Source organism: Triturus cristatus, chromosome 2_2, assembly GCF_964204655.1.
Source record: "Triturus cristatus chromosome 2_2, aTriCri1.1, whole genome shotgun sequence".
In the NCBI taxonomy this organism is placed as follows: Eukaryota; Metazoa; Chordata; class Amphibia; order Caudata; family Salamandridae; genus Triturus; species Triturus cristatus.
In genome coordinates, this window is record NC_140582.1 from 752045980 (window position 1) to 752070097 (window position 24118).

Consider the following 24118-nt stretch of genomic DNA (forward strand, 5'->3'; position numbering starts at 1 on the left):
CACAAAAAGGTACACGTCAGTGCAAACAACTCATATGACAACAGAAGTACTAGAAACAGCCTTGGCAGCAGCCATAGGCCTTACTCACACTGATGATGTCACTAACGATATCACAAGACACCACACACGTGCTTTAAGAGTACGATCAACCAACCCGCAAAGTAACCTAGCAAGCGCCGACGAGCAGAATCTGGTACACCAGCAACAAGTAACCTTTAAACACTTCCATACCTTCTGATGCAACTCAAATGACGTCACACACGATGCCTGGGAATAGAGGGCAGCAAGGAGTGGACAGTACCAGGCCCCTACCCAGTAAAAAACACATACATAACATCGCGAAGATTCATTCTGATAACATCGCACCAGATATCATTCACTCATAACAATAGTTGCATTTCGTATTTTATCATTAAGAAATGATGTCCTTGAGTCTGGTGTTCACTCTCCACATTCCACTATTTAATCCCGGCGCAGCCTCTGTGACCATGTCCCGGCCGCGACTCTACTCTGGGGCTGATAGGCATGACCTTACCTGGTGCTTACTCGTCCATGGAGGCCTGCACACACTCTATACAGACCTGGCGGGGGGGGGGGGGGGGGGGGATGGGTTTAGACCTGGGGGGGGGGGGGGGGGTTTAAGCAGTACTTCGGAGCTCACAGCCATTTCAGACAGTAACTACAAGTGCTAGTGTTAACAAGCGCATTTACCACACACCCGCACCGCGGGGGCTATTGTTTACTCAACTGGGGCCACTGGGAATCACACCACGCCCCCTCCCCTCTCACGGCTCGCGCCACAGCCCTCCTCCATGGCTGAAATTAAATATTTCGGAGCCATTTCTCCCATTCGGTTTTAATTTAGTTACAGACTACAGTAGTTAACTGCCTCTTCCCCGGAACATTCCAGCCCTCTGACTCACGAGGGAACCGGAGAAGTGAGCAACAAAAACAACCTTACGTTACAGAACCGAACCTCACGCCCCCCACCCCCCGCCCGGGCATTAAGAAAACATTCAGCGGCGCTCCAGTCTGTGTAAACGGTAAGGAAGGCGCTTTATGTGACAACGTGCGCACTGTGGGGGGTGGGGGGGGGGGGGGGGGGGGACACCGCTTCCCGGCTCGCACCCACTCCCAGACGGTGCCGTCAAGCGGTGTCCCCCGAGGGGTGGTGGAGTGAAAGCAGTCTAGAAGTTTATGTATGTTGTCTAATTTCCTACAGTACATTGTACTTAAATATTGAAAGCATAATGTTTACATTTATGTACTACTCGTTAATGTCATAACATTAACAATTGCAGCAGACAGATTTTAAGGTGGTAATATGTGGTTGCAATCAATGCACCACTGACTTCATGTCGAGGGAGGTATTGTTAGGTGCTTATCTTCGTGTTTTTAGGTCTGGGCTACAGACCCTGCACAGCTATTGTTTCCAAAACATAACATATACATAGAGTGAGCTTTGGGTCAGCTACTTGCTCATGATTGAATGGCTTTGTTGTCTCTTTCAAGAGTCTGCTCTTGATTCAATGGCTTTCCTCCCTGTTCTTGTGGTTGTCTGGCTCAGGAGTATTTCGGTTTCAGGGTGTTGTGATTGGTTAAGTTGTATTCTTCCATTGATGACCTGAGGGGATTTTTTAATTTTGTGTTCTGCACTCCTGTTGTGCCAGGAATAACAGGGAGGACGCTGGCAGGTAGTGATAACAGCGTGTAGTTTATTCTCTCAATTTACAGCAAGTAATTCCGATATATAGGCCCACGAGGAGCGACGAGATCCGCTCGCCGCCAGCTCTCTCCGTCTAGTGTTCCGCCCCCCTCCGCGTCACGAAGCCGCCCGTCCCGATTGGACGGGGCGTCACGTGACACAGAGGGAACGAGACACTAGACCGTACAACATCTCCCCTTCAATAATATAACAGCAAAACGTTAATCATGTCATAACAAAGTCTTCAAAGCGCTTGGGCGCCCTAACAGATCTGGTAGGCCTCCTAGGAGTCACAAACCGAGGTTGCCCCTCGGCGCATAGCGGGCTACTATATCTGGTACCCTCCTGGACACCTTGGTTGCCTTCGAACTCCCGCATGGACTTCATTCCACCACGCCCACCGGCACCACTTGTCTCAACTCGCATCTCCTCATGACATGCTGATTCACCACTGCTAGCTCTGTCAACAGGCGGGGTGTGCAGCCAACCATTATCCGCCCGTTCACTCCTGCTCACAACCTCGTACTCTTGCCACTCAGGTACACTGTCGTCATGCCTGGGCCCACTCGCACGGCCTCCATTCATAATGATGTTTTCCTGGCCTGCTTTGAGCTTGACAATGTCATCCTTGCTTCTCCATCCTCCGCTTTCCAAACACACTGCCCCTTTCCTGACCTCCCGCACACGTACAGGAGTTTGAAAGACTGACTCCCCCTTCATCACCTTATGCGGCTTCCTTACTAGGACCCAATCTCCCTGTTCCACCTCCTTAGCTCTGGCTCTATTCACAGTATCGGCGTACTTTTTAGCACACTCTTGCTTAGCCATGAGTCGCTCCCTGACTCTCAGCGTCTTCTCATGTACACCCTCCGTGTCTTCTCGCACATCATACCACTCGTTGTACTTGGGGGTAAGTTCGCTGGTGCACCGTCTCCCCCTCATCAAATAGAAAGGCGTGTGACCAGTAACGGCATTTGGAGTGTTGTGGTAAGTGTGCACCTTGTCTGCGAGAAACATCTTCACATCCAAGTTGGACGCAAGGGCAAGCTGGATTCCCTCTTTGAGGAACCTGTTCATTCTCTCTACCTGCCCATTGCTCTTCGGGCTGTACAATGGGGTCTTCTCCTGCTTGATCCCCGAGTGGGCGAGAAAATCCATCATCTTCTTGGATACCAGCTGGGTGCCGTTATCAGATACCATGACCTTCGGTTGCCCTTCTTGAGCGAAGATTTTCCGTAGCACTTGAATCACCCGGTCCGTGGTAACCTCTCGGACGAACTTGTACTGTATCCACTTGGAGTAATAGTCGGTGATCACGATGAGAAATCTGCAATCCTCCGGCAGCAGTGAAAACGGGCCCGCGAAGTCGATGGCGATCTTGCTCCATGGGCCAGCCGGAATCTCCACTCTCTGCAGCTCCCCTCTGCTGGTTTTCCAATGCTTGTCCGCCTTCAGACACTGCTCACACCTGTCAATGAATTCGCAGACGTCGCTGGACATGCCCGGCCACCAGTAGTACATTTTTAATAGGTTCTTGGTCGCGGTGCCGCCAGGGTGACCTTTGTGGGCAATCCTTATTAGTTTGCCCCTGAGACCTTCCGGCGGGACAAACAGCTCATGCCGTTTCAAGAAGCCATTCTCGAGGGTGAGTTCCGCACTCACCTGCTGGAAGCTCCGGAGGGACCCATGTAGATTCCGCACGGGAGGCCAATATGATGTCACGTGGCCCATCACGGTGCGGAGAACCACGTCCTTCTCCTGAGAAGCAAGCCACTCCTCTTCAGATATGGAACCTTCGCACATCGTCGTGGCATCCACCAGTGCCACCACACACTCCGTATCGTCCAGGGACCCATCAACGTCCCCTGCCACGGGCAAGCGGGACAGGCAATCCGCTCTGCAGTTGAGGCCACCCTTGATGTGCCTGATGGTGAAGTGGTATTCCTGCAGCTTGGACAGTAGGCGCAGCAGCCGCGAACTGGCCTTCCCATTACCACGGCCCTCGCCGGCCATCATGTAGATCAGGGGTTTGTGATCCGTGACGATTTCGAACACCTTGCCCCACAAGTAGTTCTTGAGTTTCTCCACCGCCCAGACACAGGCGAGCGTCTCGCGCTCAATGGTGCTGTAGTGCTTCTCGGCATCGCTCAGAGAGCGGGATATGAAGGCGATGGTGTTCTCCTTCTGCCCGTGGAACTGGCAGAAAACCGCCCCAATGCCCTTTGCACTTGCATCGACCGTGACCACATTCCGCAAGTCCTTGTTGTAAGGCTGCAGCACCGGTGCCTCTGCGATACTCCTCTTGACGGCCTCGAAAGCCGCGTCCTGCTCCGCTGCCCACGCGTACTTGACATTCTTCCTCAACAAGGCCCTCAGTGGCTCCACAGTGGTCGCGTACCCCTGCAGGAACTTCGAATAGTACTCACTGAGCCCCAGGAAAGACCGCAGTGCATCCTTGTCACCAGGGCACGGAGCTTCTCTGATCGCCTTCACCAGGTCTTCTTTGGGAGCAATCCCATCCGGGGTCAACACATGCCCCAAGTATTCGATCTTGGACTCCATAAATTTGCATTTGTCCTTGGAGACTGTCATCCCCTTTTCACGCAGAACCTCCAACACCTTGCTCAACACCACCAGGTGCTCTGCCTCGTCCTTAGTGTGGATCAAGATATCGTCCTGGAACGCTTCAACCCCCTCCATGTCACAGAACAAGAGATCCATCAGCTTTTGAAACACCCCCGAGGCAGAGGCGAGTCCGAAAGGCAGCCGGACATACCTGTATGCCCCGAACGGAGTGACAAATGTGGTCAGCTTCTTAGAGCCTTCGGTGAGGCAGACCTGGTGGTACGCGGACTTCAGATCAATCAGGGTAAACAGGCAGGATCCGGATGTCGACGCCAAAATATCCTGAATGTTGGGCAGCGGGTGACAATTGACTAGGATGTTGTTATTGAGGGAACGCAGGTCCACGCACAGACGGATGTCTCCAGTTCTTTTCTTCTTCGATACGACGATCGCGGACACCCATTCCGAAGCACCGGCACTTTCGATAACCCCTTCATTCTCCAACTTGTCCAGCACAGACTTGAGTTCCGCCCTGACAGAGAGAGGCACAGTCCTGACCTTGTGCTTGATTGGCATCGCCCCCTCCTTCAGCTGTATGTCGTGCACGAAGCCTTTCACGCATCCCACTTCATTTGCAAAGACTGAGCTGAATTTTGCAAGAACGCCGGACAACCCACCCGGGTCATCGTCCGCCTGAATGGAATTGACCCAGTCAGCTCTGAGAACTATGGGATCCGCTGCCCCCGGGATTAACATCACTCCTAACTTTGCCAGATCCTTCCATCCCACAAGGCTTCTCCCTTTCTCGGCCACGTAAATCTTGGTATTGATGGCCCTCCCTTTGAAAGTGAGGGTATCGGGAAAGTACCCTTTCATCACTATATCCTGCTCCCCAAACGCTTTCGGGTTTACGTCCGTCACACGCAACTGCACATCGTGCCACATCGCATCAAAGGTAGTGTCGGAAATCAGGGTAATAGGGGAACCTGAATCAGCAGTGAACGGAAGCTCAACAGAGCCAATCATCACGGAGCCTATGGGCCCCTTCACTCGCCCATCCTCAGCATCAATAGATAGCACTATATCCCCTAGCGCCTCAAGATCACCTTCGCTCACAGAACTCACTTTCACACTGCTAGCTGGCTTCCTGGTCTTGCATACAGCAGCAAAGTGGCCCACCCTCCTGCACTTAGTACATTTCCTGCCCAGCGCAGGGCAAGCCTTACTGTCAGCCAAGTGATCTATCGCTCCGCACCTGAAGCAAGCGAACGGCTTCCTAACCGCCCCCTTATCATTCGCCCCTCTATCAGGAGGCTTCTGGGCGGATTTGCTCCTGTCCTGCACATAAAACACACTGGCAGCGTGGCTAGTCTTGGCAAGTTCCTCTGCGGACACCAGGGATCTCTCGATGGCCTTCGCAATGGCCACCACCTCCTGAAGCGTAGGATCGCGGCATGTCAGCAATCGTTCCTGCACTTTCTTGGAGTGGCAGTAGAACACCACCTGGTCTCTGATGTAAGTGTCCGTCATGCCCGCAAATTCACAGTCTTGGGCAAGAACGCGCAAGCAGGCAATGTATTCCTCAATAGACTCCCCCTCTTCCTGCTTCCTAAGCGCGAACTTGTGGCGCCCCACCATGATGTTAGTCTCTTCAGCATACTGCAGCTCCAACCTCCTTACCGCTTCCTGGTACGCGTTGAGCTGAGTGGTAACACCAGGCGGATTCACGAACACAGGCAAACTGTCGAAGACCTCTTGCCCAGCCTTCCCCAGCAGTCCGAACAGCAGCGCCTTTTTCCGCTCCGCCGAGTACCCCGTGCCATCAATGGAAACGATATAGTTCTCGAAAGCCCTCAACCAGCTTTTCCACTTCATGCATGGCTTGCCGGGAACCTCCAAAAATAGAGGCGGGACACAGATGTTGCCTCCGTGCGCCATTTTGAGCGCGCCCGGCACACGTGGCGCGGACTGCAGGCTCTCCCACGCAGCAGCAGGACCCAAAGCCTTGACAGCACGCAGGCACGAGGAGTGAGGACCAAGCAAGGCGCGGACACCGTTAGGCGAGACCCCACAGCAATAGAAGGTACCTGGCACTCAGGACCGGAGACAGCGTCAACAGGCCGAAGCACGAGGCAAGGAGGCAGGCGAGACAGGCAGCAAGGCCGGCACTAGATGCAGCAGGGACGGACTTCAGCAGCAGACGCCCACGTGGGAGGGCTCCGCCTCAATCAGCAAGAACAGGAGGGCATGGAGAGAACCTCGTGGGCCCCACTTCCTGAACCCTCGTCGCCATTTGTTGTGCCAGGAATAACAGGGAGGACGCTGGCAGGTAGTGATAACAGCGTGTAGTTTATTCTCTCAATTTACAGCAAGTAATTCCGATATATAGGCCCACGAGGAGCGACGAGATCCGCTCGCCGCCAGCTCTCTCCGTCTAGTGTTCCGCCCCCCTCCGCGTCACGAAGCCGCCCGTCCCGATTGGACGGGGCGTCACGTGACACAGAGGGAACGAGACACTAGACCGTACAACAACTCCATGTGTTTCTTTGCTGCCTGCTTTGCTTGCTCTTCTGCTCCCCCCAGATTCACTCGCCTTTTAACCCGTGGCGGCCGGCACAAATCGGTGGCAGAATATGGGTGGGGGGGGGGGTGGGGGGGGGGGGTTTGAGGTGGTGTAAAAAATAAGAAAAAAAATTACCTGATTGCCGCGTCTCTCCTCCATCTCTGCTCCGTTGTCTCTCTTCTGGCCGGAACAGGAAGCAGGAGCCACACAGGCTTCCCATAGCCAATCGCAATGCAGCAATGCAGCGTTGTGATTGGTCTGAGCACCGTGGTTCGGCACTCAGACAAGCAGTGGGAGCCTTGTCATAGTCTCCACCCATGCAGCCTGGGTGTAGAACATTCAAAGTGTGCATGACTGTTTGGCCGATTCAAGAACGGGAACAAACTTCTCATCAGGCAATGTGGTATCACCCTACCCATGCAAGACACCTCCTCATAGGTAACTTTCCATGCAACAACGATGCTTCCAGGCCTTGGCTTGTTGACCTTGATTCCCAGGCTCTCTCCAGTGAGAAAGAACACCATCTCACATTATCAGCATTGTCCTTCAATGTATCTTCTCCTCCCTAAGCCTAACTACTAAAACAAAGACATTATTCTAACTAACAAAGATGCTTTTCTCCACCTGCAACAGAAAACATGAGAAAGAGCAAATTATGAATACACATGAATTTTGCTAGCAAACCTACTCGAGAGCAACAGGGAAAAATGCATGTTGGGCCTACAGAATTCAGCCAACATATGAAACAGCATGTACATTCATAAATACAAGCATACATGAGCCTTGTTACTGAGCTTTTAAATCAATGCATTACATAAGCCTACAAATTATAATGTTGATTAGTCATGAGTACAATTTATTACGTTAAGGTTTTCAACTAGTCTCATGTAATTAAAATGATGAATTCTCCACGTTATACGAAATGTCTCATCACCTCACTTTACACATTATTACAGTACACAATCTAATACCACAAATGTTAACACGATAAAAGATTATGTGCGGGTGCGGACTACTCATGAATATGATGCACCCCTACAAATGCCAGAGCAAAATTGCGCTCTATCACACGTTTGACCACTTGTTTTTAGTAATGGACAGCATGGCAAAGCATTGTAAAGATCCTTTGGTATATTTTCAATATATTACTTTTCTTATAGTATGACAAAAATCTTTTGACCCAAAAAATAAATAAAAACTCCTTTGCCGGCTTTTCAGTTGTATTCTTAGCGTAGCAACTCAATGGAAATATCCTCTTAAAATCCTAAAATCCATGTGTCCGCCAAGCGGTTGTCCTGTGGTGGTTATGCCCCAAAACGTATTTCATGAGAGTTTGTGGAATATATGTCGATGCAACGCAAATCAAAACTTCGTATGCTTTTAAAACAAGGTTTTTATTACGCAAATACCATTACAACGCAATATTTTAGTTAGCATACAGTTAGTTCGCAAATGTATTTAAATTGCCTTTACATCGGTATCCAATACATCGCATACTTTTACAATGCATTTTTTACTCGTTTTAATTGTAAATTTGTAATAAAAGTAACCTAACCCCTGGGACGGGATGCAGGGTAAATAGGGGATTTGGGTGGTGGAGTAAAATTGTTACTCGAGTACTTTTTAAAATAGTCAGGTATTTCTATTATTACTATTTTTAAATTAATCAATTAATTCTTCAGCTTTTTGCGATTGTATAGTCTTTATGGTAAATAGACTTTAAGTCCATACAACGCAACTCTAACGCATAATTCGAATGCTTTTATATTGCCTTCAACATGCTCACATACTTGTTTAAGTTAACATTTCTCTTTATTAACTACGTAACTTTTAAACTCTACACTAATACATGATGCCACACTCCTCTTAAATTACAATTATCCATACCGCAAATAACTTTTAAAATAATCTTTAGAAACCTCTTACATATACAACGCTCTTCCGTGCTACATCTCTCTCGCGCTAGAAACCTCAGAATGACGTCTTTACGTATGTGCGTCTACGTAATGCATTTTGCTTAAAATATAAAAAGGATAATTCAGAGGAATGAATACTATCAGGATGTGGTTCGCCTTACAACGCTTGCGTTGTAACAGCGCATGCAATGTAATAACATGCTTAGTAAAGGCTATGCGTTGTTACAGCGCATGCGTTGTTACGCTTGCGTTGTAATGGTATGCGGTGTAAAAGCCGCATACTAATGGCTGTTTACCGATGTTGTGGTCTTCAGTGCTGTAAGGAGCAGGGCCTCAAAAATCACATTTTATGTTTTTAAATGATTTCTGGTTAAATTGCTATTTTATGAAAAGCAGGTGATAGGTACTGAAACATTATGCCGCGCATTGACCGGTATTCAATACGGGGTTAATTTTTTATGACAGCATTTCCTTGTTCTTTATTTTTGATTGTAAGTCGTTTCTCACCGCGATTCAATTGGTCATGTCACAAATGCTTGTCTTACACGTGAAATGCTATTTTGTGGTTATGTAGACACTTAAGCACCTTCAATAATTGTTGCTGTATTCACGGTACTGAGTGGAGTTACTGCTTGTGAGCAAAAGTGTGGGGAGGGACTGTGCGCACCATGTGGTGCAGGGTAGTCCCCACATTTCAGGGGAAGCCCAGCTCTGCAGAAGGCATTGGCACATTTATAGAGGAGTTTGCATATCTGTGTCAGTTGCACAGTCACTCTGCAAAAGGCAAGAATCAGAGTGGCTGTTACCATATTTAGTATACAAAGGGAGTCACTGTTTCTTGTAGAGGAAGGAAGAGACTATTGTCATGTGCTACTCTATCTGTGGGGGGCAGTGTGTCCTCATCATAATGCCCTCACACACCCCATGCTTCATCATTTGGGCTTTGCTCCTCGTCGGGCCGGTGCTGCAATGCCCTACGGGTCCCGCAAAGGGTCTCTTTATCGGGGATCTTTTGATGAGAAGCCGTTTGGGTGCATGGGTGTAAGTGGCAGTGAAGTCTAAAGTGGTGTTTTAAAAAAGTGACTGGAGGGAGAGTGGGTACTATTTATTAGGGTGATCCCTCTGTCATTGTTAAAACAGTGTGTGGTGCTGCTCTAGGGGATATTATGTCCCTTTGTAGCTGGATATAGGTCCCTAATGGACATATATAATGGTCACCATGTTTCCCGCTGTGTGGCCTCAGGGGGGAGATCCAAAGCGCTTCTTCAGGACCAAAGGAAATTCAATTTTAGTATCAGTGGCGGCCTGAACTAATCAGTGCCGCTAATTCTGTAGAAGGGAGTAGCGTTTCTGAAAAGAAAAAAGTATAGGACAAAAGTATACTAACGTTAGCATCTTTTCTTGGTATGTTATATTGTCCTGGTCAACCATTGCAGGGCCTGGTGCGCATTACTCTTAGCGGGAGTATTATCGCTATATGTTGGCATAGGTGCATGTATAATAACAGTGACTTGAATAATTAAAACTATTTTTCTCAGTGTAGTGGCAGACATACATAAATAGTTATAAGATCAATGATTAGATTGTGCCAGTGTAGTTCTTTATCTATACGTTTACTTTCTCGTTCATACATTCCTCCTAGGTAAAATATCCAGGTTGGTGTGATTCTATTAAAAGAGGCAAATTCATCAGGTAAGTATATGAGCCATATCTGTCTAGGTAGATAATACCGCGAAGTAGGCCCCACCATTGATGGCAAATCTTGAGACACTGTTGTATTGATTTCTGTAAAACACATCATGTTTCTCACCCCTTAATATTAAAGTCAGGACCTCATGAGATCAGTGAGGGCACTAGGGAACTGTGGAATGAGAGAAAGCAAAGTCAATAGTGGTAAGAGGCTTCATTGAACATGCATCCGAATATAGGAAGTAATAACCTTTGCCAAAGCTAATATGTTTGCGTTGCATTTTCAGATAGATGCCATACGATATCAAAGCCGCTGTTCATAATAAAATTTGCGGGTCAGTCGTGGGCTAGTGCCAGAAGGTTGGGAAATGTTGGGTGTGTTGAATCTTTTCAGCGGCTGGTGACTGAATGTAGAGGTAAGGGGGCGAAAATAATGCTCCTCTAATGGAAACCATCAAAGGAATGATCTTTGAATGGTCCTTTGGTGTCACCGGCATGTCATTTGTCTTGCTGTAAAGGGAACAGATGTGTTTTGCTTTTTGTATACAACGCATGAATGCAATAAAGAATTGAATATGGCAAAACCTTATTACTGAGGGTCCTTTTCAGATGTGAGATTGTCTCTCACACATTGCAATGGAATCCCCTTCTAAAAGGACAAAGTATATACCAAACAGCAGATGCCATGAGACGAGAGAGGGTCTGAATCACTTGCACAACAGACCAGTGGTCAGTAACTGGTTCTTGTGCTTTAAATGCTGAATACTGAAATATGGCAACCTCATTGTGCAAAGGGCAGTGCCTTCATGCAGAGTTGGAGAGATGACACAGAGTTACTACAGGTAAACCTCTGCTTCATCCATTCTGACCCACTGGCATTGCTACTGCTGTTGGCTTTGCCTCCTGCAATCTGTGCCCGAGCTGTAGTAGTCTGCTGGAGGCCAGAGGTACATACAGAGGCACAAGAGGCATCAGGACTGTGGAAGTCTGGAATGGTACACACTGATATGTAGTGATTTTTATGAAGTCTAGCTGTAAATTGGAAGAAACAGAATGCATAGCAGGGGTGGGAGCCTATGTAGTACAGTTCTGGATTGTTCACATAGAGGCTGCATATGTGTTTATTCCTATCGTGCGGGTGGCAGTGTTTTTTGAAGAGATGTGTCTCGAGTTTCTTTCTGAATTGCTAAATGGTTGGGGCAGTTAAAACAAAAAATATATATATTTTCAGTTTTCAAACAAGTCCAGGCATTATAGCATGTACAGGATCATGTTAACAGCAACTCAGTGTCTAAGGAGATTGGCAAGTATAATTCAGGGAAGGTGTGGCCGAAGTGGTTTCCAAACGTCTGTGGGGCGGGATGTGCGCTGAAACAAAGATGTGTATGCAACTGCGTCTTCCAAGCAGGTGGAAAGATCCCTTAGCTAGTGTGCATATCCAGAGCTACCATCTCACTTCCAGTGCATGACAATTCTATGTTTTCTCAAAAGTAGTGCCAATGTGACAAATTTACGATATTGTTTAGCAACTTTTATAACATATACCAATAATGCTATTGGGGGCAAATGGGTAAATTCTGGGTGGTCATAAACTACAGTTCATTATCAATTTTTGCCAATAGGAGTAAATTTGTGGGCAGGACCATGTCTGGTGCAGAAAGTTTGCATTGGAGCGCCACATCTCCAGAAGTTTGATCCTGTTTTGAGCCATGGCGGCAAGAGTGTAATATGCATGGTGTCTAAATTTCATTTTTATGAGTCGTAATTTGCCATGGGAGGAAACACTTTTTGTCTGTCAACAGCAGTAAAGCCATTGGGCATCTGTGACATCATCATCCAACCCTCATACTCAATTTTTTATCATGCAGGGTGTTGATAGTGCAATTGTACATGTGTGTGATGAGTTTAGAACAGCTGGGGTTCGTAATCATCATTGAGGAGGTTCTTCAGGCACCAAAAGATATAGCTTCTTCAAGGAATTGTGGAGTTGTTGTATGTGATTATATGCATTGGATTGGTGTGAGCACCATCCAGATACTCTGCAATCCCTGTAAATTGCTTGTTAGTAAAGAGTCCCCAGGGCTCTCAAGTCTTTGGCATGCGGTTACCCGATTACGCCAGTCTCGCCATTTTCAACTGTGGATTTTGGATTAATGGAAGATGTGGGGATTAGAACTCCCGGATTTCAGTTAGTGTGGCTAATCTCGCCCCTGCCCATGCCGTGCACTTAACTGTATGTACTTCAGCGTGAGGGCGAGGGAATTTTAATAAAAGAGCATTGCGTAGCAGGAGTGGGAGTGGCTCACCTCCTGGTTACAGTGGGAAGAAGGTCTAGCATCGTGGAACCAGTAAGGTCCAAACTGAGCTTGAGCCACTAAATAATAGATTTAAAAATTGGGAGCAGCAATGCCACCTGAATTACACGGCAATCCTGGGCTGCTTGCCCACCCAAGCCGGTCTGGCCAGGAGTGAGCTAAGCTGCTCAAAGAAGGCTTTAGTTAGTGGAATCGGGATATTTTGATAGAGATAAAGTAGTATGACCATTTCCATAAACGCAACTGTGCCGGCTGAAGTCAGTCGTAGTATAATCCCACCTTTTATCAGTTTAATGATGTTTTTCATATATTTATATAATTCTCTTGACTATTAATAATAGCCAGATCCCAAAGGTATTGAAAACCCAAATATCTAGTAAGTTCCATCTCATAGAAGTATTAGCGTAGGTGGCTGTGTATGTCTGGTCATGGGCAGCAGGACCAATTTTGTCCAGTTGATTTTAAGACCTGACCATTCATCAAATTCACTAATTTCGTTTATAATTTGATCTAAAATTTTGGTAGGAGCATTTCTGATGTTAATGGGAATATTGTTCTGCAGCGCTTGTGAATAGATGGAGAAGACCTGTCTTCTGGGCTTTCTTTCCTGCCTTTCTTCCATTTTATTCTTGCAATACTGTAGGAAGCTGGCTCTGTATATACTATACCAAAGTGAGGTATAGTGTGCACAGAGTGCATTGGAACCCCAAAGGTAGGCAGAGGTCAAGTTAGATAGCACCTCACTCTCTATTTGTGATAGTGTGGTCGAGCAGTAAGGCTGTATCAGAGGACAGTGTTAAGCATTTGTTGTACTCACTCATGCAGCAAATGAATTCACACACTCAAAGACTGAACTTCAGACCAATTGTTTTTGTATAAAAAGTATTCTTTTAGTTATTTTAGTTTCTAGAACCAAGCAAGCCTGTGACAGGTAAGCAATAAATACTTTACAGTAGTAATGCAGTTTGTAAACAGTTTGAATTGTAGTTGCATATGCACTTTGTTTTGACTTACAGTATGGTTGCAGAGAAATGCAATACTTTGTAAATACAGTACATAGACTTGAATGGGCTTTTCAGTAAAATACCAGGTACGTTACTTTTTGGATTACTTTTCTTACACAGAGTAGTATACCTAGATACTACTCTGGGACATTTCCTGTAAACAAATAAGTTAAATAGTTTTTGTTAAACAGTACAATTTTAAAGAATTTATTTAGGTTTTCAAACTCCACACAGAAACTTGTCCAAGAAAAACAGTCAATGTTATCCTATGGAGGAAAATAGTGTTCTTGGTTTTAAGGTAAGTATTTGGTAGTGGGAGTTGAGGTTCTGGGGGTAGACTCAGGGGTCTACCAGGGTCAAGGATGCACTCTTGTTACACCCTCAGCGGCACTAGGGCGGCCTGGTGCATAGTGCTGAGGCCCAATGTTATCCAATAGGGGATAGGGGACCTCCGGTTGGTGGCTGCTAACGAGCAGGCCACTTGGTTGTGGGAGTAAAGCTTCTGGACTTTAGCTCAGGGTAAATGGGGAAACAAAGTAGCACCAAAGGTGCACCCTCAGCGACACTAGGGCAGCCGGGTGCAGGGTGCTGTTTCGACGTCAGTAGCCTTGTTGTTTGCAATGGGGAACCTCCGGTTTGCAAAGGCACTGTAGGCTTGGGGACAAAGGTCTTCTGGGTGCGACCACCACTTCGAGAGGTAAGTTGGGGGTTGGTTAGGCACCATCAGTTTGGCCACCCAAGGCCGTGGGGCGTCGGGTGCAGGGGTGCCTTTTGGGGTCGGAACTTCTTACCAGCTCCTGGTCGCAGATGGGGGGCCTTCTAGATTTAGGCTGCAGGCATCGGCTGGAGGCTTGAGGCAGGTCAGGGGTGGCTGGATCTCGGGTCAAGATCAACAGGGGACTTCCTTGTGGTGTTTTCTCACTCGGGTCGTGGATGGCGGGTGCAGAGTGGTGCAGATTTGCGGTGTACGGCCGGAGCCAGAGGATGCAGATGAACAAATCCGGTGTTCACAGCAGACAAAGTCTTTGTGGTTGAAGGCAGGCAGGTCCTCCGGGGTTTTCGAGGTTTCTGGCTGCAGGACACACCAGAATTTCGCAGGAGAAGGTTCGAGATGGAGACAGGCCAGTAGGGCTGGGGCCAAGTCAGTGGGCGTCTTCCTCTTGTTAGCTTCGGCACGGCTGTTCGGTACTTCTTCTTCTCTTCTTGTTGCAGGTTCTTTTCTGAGGAAGCAAGGTTCAGGGGTGCCCCTAAATACTATATTTAGGGGCGTTACAGGTAGGTAAAAGGTTCGGACTAATGGGTCCCTTCCCTGGGATGGGTACACCCCCTATTATGCCATCCTCTAGTGGGAGGTGGCATAAGCTTTTCCCTGGTTGGCTGGGTCCCCCCATCTGCAAGATGGCAGAGACTGAGAGTTGTGCTTCACCTCACCTCCCCCACCTGAGGGGTGGAGTTGGAAGAGGTGGGCACACCTCTCTTCCTCACTTGTTTTTCCCGACTGTTCTCCCGCCCAAGTGGGCGTTAGAACCAATGGGGACCAGTTGCTGAAAGCAGCAAGTGGCCTAGGGAAGCTCACAAAGGCGGCAAGCCGTTTAAGTTTCCCCTTTGTGGACCCTGCCCATCCTGGGGGAGGAGGCTTTGCGCCTCGTCCTAGGAGGTGCATTGTTTGAGGCCCCTGAGAGCAGCAGGCTCTTGACCCAGGTGTCCAGAAACATGTCTGGTGGTGGCAGCTGAAAGCCTGGACACTAGTGGTACGCCGTTTTTCAGGGGGCATCTCCAAGATGCCCTCGGTGTGCATTTTGATTAAATCTCACACTGGCAGCAGTGTGGGTTTAATGTGCTGAGAAGTTTGATACCAAACTTTTCAGTTTTCAGTGTAGCCATTATTATGCTGTGGAGTTCGTAATGATAAGCTTCCAGCACCATATACGCTTAATGGCAGCACTGCACTTCCAATGTCTAAGAATGGACTTAGACACTGTAGGGGTGCAGGGCTCATGCACCTGTACCCTCACCACTGGTATAGGGCACCCAGCTAGAGGGGGGACTGATCTATGCCAGGGCAGTGGGTTGTAGGCATGGCACACAGGGATGAGTGCCATGTCGACTCTTCACTTTGTTTTGCACCAAAACACGCAGCCTGCAAAGGCAGTGTGTGTGTAAAGGTACAGGGCCTCTAAGGGTGACACAATACGTGCTGCAGCCCATAGAGGTCTTCCCTGGTCACAGTGCCCTGGGTACCCGTGGTACCATTTTCCAGGGGCTGACCTGTGGCTCGAGATGCCAATTGGGTTAGTTTTGGGGAAAGAACACAGGTTCGCGGAACCTGTTTGGCAGGGACCCAGGACACATCAAGTCAAAGTGCATCAGTAGTCTGGCAAAAAGAGTGTGGGGGGGGGGATTACTGCAACAGAAACCCAGGGGCAGATTTATAAGCCCCATGCGCCACTTTTGCGCAGCCGTTGCGTCACTTTTGTGACGCAGCGGCGGCGCAAAGCCAGCGCCATGCTGCGGGCTATTTACAACGTGACGCATCTAGGGAGATGCGTCACGTTGTAAAGCTTGCGCCACATGTGGGCGTACCTGTGCAGGGGGAGGCGTTCCGGCGCAGGAACGCCTCCGAAAAGTGGCTGAGTGAAATCTACAAGATTTCACTCAGTCACTTTTGAGCCCATGCTGCGTCAAAACCCTGCGCCTGCTTGAAGCAGGCGTAAGGATTGACGCAGCATTGTGACGATAGGGCACCCCCGAGCCTTGCTGGAGCTGCGTGGCGCTTGCGACGCAACTCCAGCAATGCATCGCCTTACGCCTTCAGATGCGTCACGCATCTGTTTATCCTTGCGCCACGATGCGCTGCATTGTAAATGCGGCGCATCTGTAGTGGCGCAAGGGTAAACTTGCGTGACGCATATTTCCTGGCGCATCCATGCTGATTTGCAGGGATGCGCCAGGAAACATAGATCTGCCCCCCAGTCTCTAACACATGCCCCCTCACCCTCCCAGCCCAAAGGCTAGGAGACTCAGTCAAACCTGGGAGAGTCTTTCTAGTCTTTCAGGTGAGGAAGAGTAGAGGAAGTGGGTTGAAAGTTGCAGGGCCTACTCTGCCTTACATCCTTCGGTACAGGTCAGTTCCTTGGGGGAGTTGGCCTACCTCAACAGTTTCAGGACCTAATTCCCAATGCTCCTTTCCTAACTCTTTAGTGTCTTCACCCCATCTCTTAAGTTTGGTTTCAGAGGTGCCCACCTCTGCAATTTCTAAATTAGCTAGGGCAAAGCCCAGCTTACCCACAGAGGTCACCCACAGCTTGAGCAACCCCACCATGACCTATAGGGTCAGGGGGTATAACCTGCTATTTGGCAGGGGGCTAGGCCACTATGCCAAGGACAGTGCTGCCATGAAGGCTAACACCCAGCAGAGGCTACTGACAGCTTTCAGTGCCCAGGACCACACCTTTAGCTCTTCACTGGTAGGTGAAGTAGCTAACTTACAGGCTTCTTAGGGTTTTGGGGGTCTGTCTGCTGTTTCAGGGTAGGGGGTCACTACACTTGGTAGTGAACACCCTTCTTCCACCCTCTGTTCTGCCAGCTGAGGAGCCACCAATTCAGGCTGGACAGTTGCCTAAGTAGTCAGGTATTTTTGTTGGCTTGGGGGGACTTCACCAGTTCCAATGTTGGAGTTCTCCCTTACTGGGATAGAATCTCCCTGGCCCACTGGAACTGTGGCTAACAGTTGCCCACCTTTCCTACACTGTTTCTGCTTTTTCTTTTGGGGCTTAGCTGCACTAACTGTAGGTTGAGTCCCCCCAGGTTTCTTGGGTGAGGTCTGGCATTGGACCAGTGCCTCTCTTGGCACAGACCAACCTCTGGGTGGTCATTCCCAATGAGACAATCAAGGGGGAGGTCTTTACTGACTACCACTTTTGTCCATCTAAGGGACCCAGCTATTTCTAGGAGCACTACAGCCACAGGCCTAACAGTGACACCCTCTGAGACAGCACTTACTCTTTTTATTACCACTGGGACATACTGGTTTGAGAGAACCAACCTGTCATGCACCACAGCGTGACTGGCACAGGTATCTGTCAGGGCAGTGGCTGGGATTCCATTCACCAGTAGGTGGTGGAAGTGTCTACTCCCCTCTGGAATCTGCAACTCACCTTTTAGGCCCAGTTTCCAAATGAAGGCTAGGAAGACTTCTTCATCTGAGGAATCACCCTCCAAAGCTACACTTGCAACCCCTGGAGCTACACCAGGGTCTTTGGCCCACATGCATCAAAGGAAAAACCGGTTGCAAAGGGGCAGATTCTGAGAATCTGCCCCTTTGCAACCAGTATTTTTGCATTTGGAATGCATCATTCCAAATGCAAAAATCGCAATTTAAGAATTTAAGAAATCACACAATTGCGGTTACTTAAATTACGATTACATTTAAGGAATCGCAAATTGCGATTCCTTAAATGCAACGCAATAAAGTAAAACGAATTGCGATTTCGCAATTAAGAATTGCAATTTACCGCCAAATGAAAGGTGATGGTAAATTGCGTTTTCTTTGAAAAAAGCACCAAAGTGCATTTTTCAAAGTTCCATGTTACACATACACATGCCCTTGGGCCAGGTGTGTGCGCATCATGGGTGCACATATCAATTTCAGGGATGCCACAGGGTGTCCTTTTGACACCCTTGCACCCTTGAAATGGCATGCACAATTTGCGAGTACCTGTTGGGTACTCGCCAATTGCGCATGCAATTTTCCATTCATTCCTATGGGCCTGTAGTCCCATAGGAATGAATGGGATGCCATTCCTTAATTGCGACTCGCAATTTGCGAGTCGCAATTAAGGAATTTGTAGGAATGCTATTTTTTTAAGCTATTCCTACATGCATATACTTTTGCGATTCCTTATTAGCGAATCCTTATTTTTCGCTAATAAGGAATCGCAAATGACATGTTTGAGGCATGTGTTTTTAGGACAGCTAGGGTCCTTGGTGTGGTGTCCTGTCTTTTGGCAGTTGTGACACCATACCTTGTTGGGATACCAATTCTTACCTTGGTACCCAGTTTTGGTTTGTGAGGTGTCCTTGGGCCCATCCTCCTGGACAGGTTTTTGGGGGACTACCTGGGACTCCTTACTTTTATCTTTAAAAGGCTCACTGTCTTTCCTCTGGGGGGGTTTTGTAACCCCTTTATTTTGGGCACCCCAGTGGACGTGACGTCTTAGTTACCCTTGTGTTGACCCAATGGTCTGCTTTTTTTTCCCAATTCTTAGGGAGAAATTGGACCTAGGTCTACCAGATACTGATGCAACTTTTCATCAATGCAATTACTTAATATGTGTTCTTTCATAAACAAATTATAAAGACCATCATAATCTTGTACTTTGCTTCCAGTCAACCAGCCATCTAGTGTCTTAACTGGGTAGTCTACAAATTCCACCCAGGGCTGACTCTGGGTTTTCTGAGCCCCCCTGAATCTAATTCTATACTCCTCAGTTGTGAGTCCAAATCCCTCAATCAAAGTTCTCTTCATGAGCTCATAAGACCCAGCCTCTGCCCCACTAAGGGTCAGAAGTCTGTCTCTGCACTTACCAGAGAACAGTTCCCAAAGGAGTGCCCCCCAGTGAGTTTTCTTCACCCTTCTGGCTTCACAAGCTCTTTCAAAGGCTGTGAACCATTTAGTGATATCATCACCCTCCTAAAATTTAGGGACAATCCTTTTGGGGGATCTTGGAATCATAGGATCCTTCTTTTTCTATATTTGTAGATTGCTGTCACCATTGATGGGTCCTAGGCCCATCACTGCTCTTTCTTTTTCTAGAGCCAGTAGTCTGCTCTCTAGGTCCAATCTTTTGGTCAGCCTGGCTAGCAGGATGTACTCCTCATTGAGGCTTTCCTCAATGTCCTCAGTAGTGCCTGACCCACCTGTGAGTGATCTAGGTACTAAGAGGTTGATTCTTGGAGTCAGGGCCACTGGGGCCGTTTCTCCCTAAGAAGTGGGGGAGGTTGATCCTCCTGGGCATCCTCTCCCTCTTCTTCCTCATCTGATTGATCTTCACCATTTTCAGATGGGTTGTCCTTAGCATACCCAGCCAACAGCTCCTGGAGCGTTTGTTTGGTGGGATGGGATGGGATCCCATGGGTATGTTTTTAATTTTGCGTAGGTACCTTACCTCCTTGAAAGACAAGTGAAGCTAAGGGGTGAGTTCAAGCTCCTCACCCATGTCCTCTATGACACTGTGGTTATTTTCACTAACAGCTGGGTTCTTGTTTTGAATCATTTAAAAAAAACTTCTAACCATTCTAGCCCTAGCTACAGTGACTTTTTATTTTTCAAAAAATCTACAGGGACTTAACCAAGGCCCTAGCAAGACTTTTAGTAATTTTGCACAAAAAAAAACAATTTGAAAAATCAGAATTCTAAAGACAATTTAAGAGTTCTGTTGTGTGATCAAGTGGTAACCAAGTAGTCCAACAAATGCAACGTTGTATATCCCACTGCTGATCATTTTTCATTAAATCACACACTGGCATCAGTATGGGTTTAATGTGCTGAGAAGTTTGATACCAAACTTCTCAGTTTTCAGTGTAGCCATTATGGTGCTGTAGAGTTCGTAATGACAAGCTCCCAGCACTATTTACTCTTAATGGCTTCACTGCACTTACTATGTCTAAGAATGGACTTAGACACTGTAGGGATACAGTGCTCATGCACCTGTACCCTCACCATTGGTATAGGGCACTCAGCTAGAGGGGTGACTGATCTATGCCAGGGCAGTGGGTTGTAGGCATGGCACGCAGGGATGTGTGCCATGTTGACTCTTCACTTTGTTCTGCACCAAAGCATGCATCCTGCAAAGGCAGTGTGTGTGTGTGTGTGTAAAGGTACAGGTCCTCTAAAGGTAGCACAATAAGTGCTTCAGCCATTAGAAGTATTCCCTGGTCACAGTGCCCTGAAAACCTGTGGTACCATGTACCAGGGGCTGGCCTGTGGCCAGAGATTCCAATTGGGTTAGTTTTGGGGAAGAACTCAGGCCCTGGGAACCTGTTTGACAGGGACCCAGGGCACATCAAGTCAAAGTGCATCAGCAGTCTGGCAAAAAGTGTGTGTGGGGAGGTTACTGCAACAGAAACCCAGCTTCTCACAAATACCCTAAATACTGTTGTGGAGTGGCCTCCTGAGGTAGCTAGCTTGCCTTCTGTGAGTGCTGAATGGTGGTTGCGGATTTAATGGGGATTTGGACAGACCGAAGACTATTTAGAAAGTGATCTTTTTACAAAAATTATTTTACCCATTAACTGCAAATTTGTGCCTGTATTTTCCAAAATTCACTTTCTACCTTCCAGTTTCCCGCTCGAGCAACCAGTAAGCTACTGTTTTGCAATATTGTGATGTCACTGGAATGCACAGGGCCAGGTCTCATACTGGGATCACAGGTCCTTTATAGCTGTCGAAGATTACAATGCAAAAGGAAATTATGAAAACCTATTTTCACTTCAAAATGCATACTGCATTCTCCTATGGTGACATCACCTGTGTATATGTTGCACTGACTATGTGCAGGCTGATTGGAAAGCACAGTGGAGGGAGGCTAAATTAAAGTTAAATGTAATATATACAAGGATTGCGGACAAGAATACAGTGACATAACTCTGCACTTCTGCAAAAAGGGACCATCACTGCTGAGAAAAATGCCAGTTTGAGCAATATAAAATATATAGAAATTCACTGCTGAAATCGTGGCATGCCTATAAAGTAGGGGTGGGGCCGTAAGCATTTTTCAGAAATAAAACACCTACCGAAGAGCCACCGTAGCCCCTGTTAAATAGTAAAAAATGTATTCTGTTAACTTAGCCTCCGCTTTCAGCCATTTTGTCTACCAGCCCCTTTTTTTGTTTCTGTGGGGACTTTTGCAAAAGTCAGAAGTTACATGTTCACTGAAAGCTGGTTGTGCTGATAATACTTAGTAGCGGCCCTGCCCTGCCCTGCCAAAAGTCCCAGAGCACACAGATATTCCTATCTACAAGCCTACCAATGCCTGTACCCACCCCTGCCTATTTCTGAAAGTGACGTGGGAGGGGGTTTATCAGCATTCAACAGTTCAGCATGTAAGCATTATGTAACAATGACAAAGGGGTTGTGTAAGCACTATGTAACAATGACAAATGGGGTTTAGTGCTTGTCTTACTGTACCAAATTTGTATAAAGACCAGGTTTGAAACCATGCTAGTCAGTTCCCTCTCAGACACTTGCAGTGTCTGTATGACGGACCCCGCTCATGAGATGTAATAAACTTGTGTTTTGTTCCATTCCAGTGTTGATCCTCATTTTGTGAACCAGTAGACTAAGGGTGTGCCTGCACCAGTGAGACAGATACAAATCTCACTTCTACACCCCAAGGTGGTGGTGGTGAAAGTGCAGCGATACTGTGGTAAGGTGAAGTGAAATGACAGCCGGGAGAAAGTTGTAGACTCCAAATATACCTTAATTAAGCATGGAAGAAGACCCACGACCAGGGACACGTCTGGATGCTCCCAGGAACACAGCCAAGTGGCCGAGCTAAGCTGATGTTCCAGAACCATCCAGCCGGTTTCAAAGAACGTAGAACACAAATCATAGGTATACAACAGTATGCTGAGTGCCTCAAACAATAAGTCGAATCACAGCAGGAAAAACATAGAATGTTAGCATACCACAGATACACAGTGCTGGAGAGAGCAGCGCCCCTGGCGAGTTTTGGGCAGAGCCATTGGAATAATGCAGCAGGGTAGGACCAAATGATGCAGCAGGGTTGACTACATTCTGTGGCAAAAAAAGCTAAATTATGCAGTGTAATACTGGACATTTTATGATAGTGTTTCTTCATTATTTTGTCCTTTATACACTGGTAACACTGTCTGGGAAAATATTTCACATCCGTGCGGAAAACTCTCATATTTCTAGTGGCCCTGCTTTTGCCTAACATCATGTAGCATCCAGCCATCCATGGAAAGACGAATATGACTTTTGCGCTTAAAATTGATTATACTTTGTAATCATAGCTTCTCTCACCTTACTAACAGGCCTCAAACATTCCCATGGCAAGATTTCAGGCAGCACTCCTGACAATTCAAATGAAAATCAGATGAATCTTTTTGCTTAAAAGTGATGTTCAAACTGCAGTTTTCACAATAACGGCATACCCCTGAGGGATAGCTAAAACAAAAGAGAGTGTTTTATGTTTCATAAAGCCCTGGAGAATCATGCTGTTAAAAGATGTTCATAGTGCCAATATTAATAGGGCACAAGCTTGACACCTCGCCACTGAATCACAACGGAGATTATGGTATAGGAAACATACCCCCTATATCTTCCCATCTAGATAGAAGGCTAAAATAGAACTACGTTTGTCGCGAGGGTTCCCAGTGCTAAAGGGAAAACTCACCCTAAAATACCCTGCCCGGTGGAGACAAAATGGCAGCTGCGTCAGCACCAACGATATTGGCGTTTTCATGATCCCTGATTCAGACCAGGATGAAACTCTTTGTTACACAGTGACTACGAACCCCAAACCTTTAGGGGAAACCACACCCAGGTATCTGCACAAGGTCTGAGACATTGGAAAAACATTACCATTGTCACGATTTTACTTAACACCGAAAGGAACAAGGTAAATAGGATCCGAGTTAGATCAAAGCTATAAAACAATTTTGCACACGATTCTCCCTTCCCCTTTCAAGCTGTCTCTTTTCCTACAGAATGTTCCAGCACATAACCATCCTTCTCTTACTTCTCACATTCTCATCCCTCCCCCAAACTTTCTAAAAACACTTTGCTCTTCACATATTACTCCCCTTGGTTCTACTCATCTCTTTTCCAACTCACACATGCATGCAGGACCCTTCACTGGCTGCTACAGCCTCTCAAAGCCTTTGTAATTACTTAGGAGCAGGGCCACCATCCCCCGACTCAACTCAAAACATAAGACCTTCATTTTACACAACACCCTTCAGCTATTCATACTCATACAGACCACCTCCTTTACATCAAGCCCAGCAACACCTATGATACAAACCCCTATGATACACTGTCTTCAGCTGGGCTCAAGACAGTGTGCATCCTTTATAGTGGCATACATCAAGTGTATTGTAAATTTGGTGAGTCAGGAAATCCCTGCGTTGACCAATTTTGCTCCAATCATTAGGCGTTTCAACAAATATGACAAAGATGGGGTTCTCCAATGGCGAACTTGTTTGCCAACTGGGAGAACGAAAAGGTTCTGATAATCTTTTCAAGAGCAGAGGATGACAAAGCTTAGTGTTTGGATGCAATCTCATGCAGTTGGCAGAGAGGTCTCTTGTATATTTTTCTCCCATTCCCTCTTCTT

The 24118-nt window shown here is 47.2% G+C and overlaps 1 protein-coding gene across 2 annotated transcripts in view; it reads left to right on the top strand.

Moving 5' to 3' along the window:
• Positions 1 to 647: 647 nt before the first annotated feature.
• The window catches only part of FGL1 (fibrinogen like 1), a 360978-nt gene continuing 337507 nt past the window's right edge, over positions 648 to 24118 (top strand). Inside the window, exons 1-2 of one of the 2 annotated variants that reach the window (XM_085641998.1) lie at positions 943 to 1043; positions 10392 to 10441. The gene's annotated coding sequence lies outside the window, so the exon portion shown is untranslated. Of the gene's footprint in view, positions 1044 to 10391; positions 10442 to 24118 lie in introns of both variants that reach the window. The other variant, XM_085641997.1, reaches the window with a different exon arrangement.